The sequence below is a fragment of the Cyprinus carpio genome, unplaced genomic scaffold (genome assembly GCF_018340385.1).
Source record: "Cyprinus carpio isolate SPL01 unplaced genomic scaffold, ASM1834038v1 S000006678, whole genome shotgun sequence".
NCBI lineage: Eukaryota > Metazoa > Chordata > Actinopteri > Cypriniformes > Cyprinidae > Cyprinus > Cyprinus carpio.
Genome location: NW_024879296.1, coordinates 393703 through 397789, shown reverse-complemented (window position 1 = coordinate 397789; position 4087 = coordinate 393703).

Below are 4087 nucleotides of genomic sequence, written 5' to 3'. Positions count from 1 at the left end.
CATCTAAACATCATACTACATAGACTCTCCCAGGCAAACCTTACCATGAATATGAAAAAATGCCACTTCTTCTAACAGCAGTTGACGTTCCTTGGACACATAGTTTCAGAAAAAGGAGTTGAGGTTGATCCAGCAAAGATCCGGGCCGTCACCCAGTATCCTCCGCCCAATGACCTGAAAGCCGTACAACGTTTCTTGGGGTTGGTGGGGTGGTACCACAAATTCATACCCCATTTTGCTGATATCACTGCTCCTTTAAATCACCTGAAAAAGAAGGGAGTGAGATGGGACTGGACACCCGAATGCCAAGCCAGCTTCAAAACCCACCAGTCTTAATGCAACCTGACCTCAATCAATCATTCCAGGTTCATACGGATGCTAGTGAGGTGGGAATGGGTGCTATCCTGACACAGGAAACTCATGAGGGTGAAATCAGCTGCATATGCTTCCGCAGTCCTAACATGAGCAGATTTAAACTATTCCACCTCTGTAAAAGAATGTCTGGCAGTGGTGTGGGCGGTAGAAAAATGGAAACATTACCTGGAGGGAAGTACGTTTGACGTCTACACTGACCATGCCGCTCTGGCTTGGGCTTTCAATAGCCCCAAAACCTCATCTCGCCTGACCCGCTGGACTCTCAGGCTACAGCAATTCCACTTCCAAGTTCATCATAAGAGGGGGTAAATGAACTTAGGACCAGACGCCTTGTCCCGTACCTCTGACTCTTTGAAGGCAGAACAGGCCCACTGCGTGGTGATAAAGTCTAAGAGTTCATCTGACATCCCAGCACATTAGAGGAAATCTCTCAATCCCAAAAGACTGACACGTCCAACTCTCACCTGCAGGCAGAGCAGAGAAGTAGGAAGGGACAAAACCAACAAATAACCTTTAAGGATCATCAGGGAGTGTTATACCACAGAGTACCTGTGAGGAATAGTGGTGACAAGTTTCAACTGGTCCTTCCCCAAGCATTAATACCTGGGTTTCTTCACTACTTTCATGATAATCCTCTGGGAGGTCATCTGGGCCGATTAAAGACCCTGTTGAGGATTTTGGATGTGGCTTGGTGGCAAAGGGTTCCTCGGGATGTCTGGCAGTACATCAAAGGCTGTGATACTTGTCAGAAATATAAGCACGATAACACCAAACCAAGTGGTTTTTTACAAAACACACAGGTGACTGAGCCAGGGCATACTTTGGGAGTGGATTTGATGGGACCTTTCCCTTCCAGCAAAAAACTTAATGCTTATCTCCTCGTTGTAGTGGATTACTACACAAAATGGGTAGAGATGTTCCCGCTCAGAAATAGCAAGACGCAAAAAAATTTGAAAATTCTTAAGGAAGAGATCTTTACCCGGTGGGGAGTACCGAAATACATTATCTCCGACCGTGGAGCACAGTTTACCTCCAAGCTTCTGGCTGAGCTGTGTAAAACCTGGGGAAGTATCCAAAAACTCACGACCAGTTACCATCCACAGACAAACCTGAAGGAAAGAGTAAACCAGACATTAAAAAAAATGATTGCTTCATATGTGGGTCAACATCATCAGTTGTGGGACCAATGGTTACCTGAATTTCGGTTTGCTATTAACACCGCTTACCAAGAGACCACTGGAAAAACACAGGTGGAGTTGATGCTGGGTAGACAACTTCATGGTCCATTGGAAAGATTGGTCCATAGGTCAACTGCTCCCGATCAACCCTCATATAGGATGCGCAGTTTCACTCGAAAAAACCAACCTTCATCAGAACAAAACAAAAAAGTACAACAAGCCAAACAAGCTAGATACTACAATACCCGTAGGAAAGATGCGCAGTTTCACTCGGGAGATCTAGTCTGGATCATAACACACCCACTTTCATCAGCCTCAAATAAATACTTTGCTAAGCTAGCGCCCAAGTAGGAGGGACCGGCAAAAATAATAAAAAAATTGGGGCCAATAAATTACACAGTTCAATGGGGAGACCCACTTAAAACAGAAAATATAAATGTGGTTAACCTGAAGTGCTGGTACGGAAGTATGTCCCCAGCCTCCGATGTCGTTGGCTGGGGAGGGGGATCTATGTAGCACCGCCACATAAGGAGAAGTTTATTTATAGCTGCAGTTACCAATTGCAATGTTCTGTCAGTTATTTGTTGATTGCTTTCTCCCTATGTACTGTTTTCTCCCCGTGGTATTGCTGTGATTGACCCAGAACTATAGTATCGCGAGATTCAACTCGCGCCCCGTGGTCACGTGATGTATCATCATCCAAACGGGAAGTGGAAAGTTTGTATTTCTTTATAGAATGCCGGAATACCGGCATCGAGAGCGGCGTCTCTCACAAGTCTTTTTCTTTCCGATGATTGGACTAAAAAGATTATCTGTCGTCTTGGCTGTGTTTTCCCTATGGGCTATTATAACATCTTCTTGGGGAGTATTTATATTTTTTCGTTGTATGGAATACTTGCCGGAATATTATTAATTTATATACTACATGGTTGGGACATTGAGTGGATTAGAGCTGCCGGAATATAAATACATTACCCGATACACCTATCATAAACTGTATATACCAAACCTTTTTTAATATTAATAAAATATAAAAACACACACAAAAACAAACACACACACACTGAAGAGGAAGAATTGTATCTTGTTTTGGGTTTGTTTTGTGTTAATATTGGATGTATAATACACGTGGTTTGTAATTTTAATTTTGCTTTCTCCTTCACACACAAACACTACCTCTCCTCCTCTCGTTTTATTTGTGTAGTTCCCACGCGATGCGGGGAATTGTTACAACACATAGGCCTCCTGAAGCTCAATGTGTTTTCAACCTCTGCCGCCTCAATATATGAGTACATGAACACATAAACATCATCTCTAACATCATCTCTAGAACTGCTCTGAGTCACTTCATGAGCATTTTACTTATTTTGAGAGACAGCAATGTTTCAAAATGTTTTAAAAAGACACCAATATTTCAGGAGTTTAGTACACAGAATAGGACACATGATTATTAGATAACCATATTTGAGTTGATGTATATGCTTTTATTTATTATTACCCAAAAAATAATTAGATGTTTTCCAAACCATTGCAAAATCAACGGGGAAATCGCGCAGCTGCGGGACATGCTTTTATATCAATGAACGGTGGTGCACAGATGTAACTGTGTTAAGTAAAATGTGCTGCTCAGATCTAGAAGTGCTTTTTGTCAACTGCAAGCCGTTCTATTCGCCGCGGGAGCTTCACTCGTTCATTCTGGTGAGTGTTTACATCCCTCCGCAAGCGCACGTAAGTCTGGCTTTAGCTAACTCGCTGACCAGATCACAGAGACAGAAAAACAACACCCGGACTCTGTTTTAATCATTCTTGGGGACTTTAATAAAGCCAATCTCTCCCGTGAACTGCCAAAATACAGACAGCATGCTACATGTCCCACCAGAGACAGTAACATACTAGATCACTGTTATACCACAATAAAGAATGCATATCACTCTGTTCCACGAGCAGCTTTGGGACTGTCTGATCACTGTCTGGTTCACCTTATACCAACCTACAGGGAGAAACTTAAATCTGCTAAACCTGTAGTAAAGACTGTAAAGAGATGGACCAACGAAACAGAGCAGGATTTACAAGCTTCTTTTGAGCTCACTGATTGGAGTGTTTTTGAAGCTGCTACCACCGATCTGGGCCCGGTTCCCCAAAACGTTCTTATCGCTAAGTAGTTCTTAACCTATTCCTTAACCTCTCTCTTAATGTTATGGCACGATTCCCGACACGTTTGTACGCTAAGTATATCTTCTGTAAGTCACACTTTCGTAAGGTTGGTCTGGACCATTCGTAAGCTCTCTCTTAGCATCGTTTGAGCTCAAGACGCTAGTTGCCGCGACTTTGCAGCAGTCTTTAGAAATCAGTGCAGTGCAGTACAAGTCCAACTATGGTATGTTGACAATGTTGTGGCTCAAAATTGATTTTATGTTATGGACATTTTAAGACTAATAATAAAATATGTTCGCAAGGGATACAGGCCCAGAGGCATGTCTAGAGCATTTTAAATGGGGTGGCCAGTCTGGGGCACTGGCTCAAAAGAGGTTGGG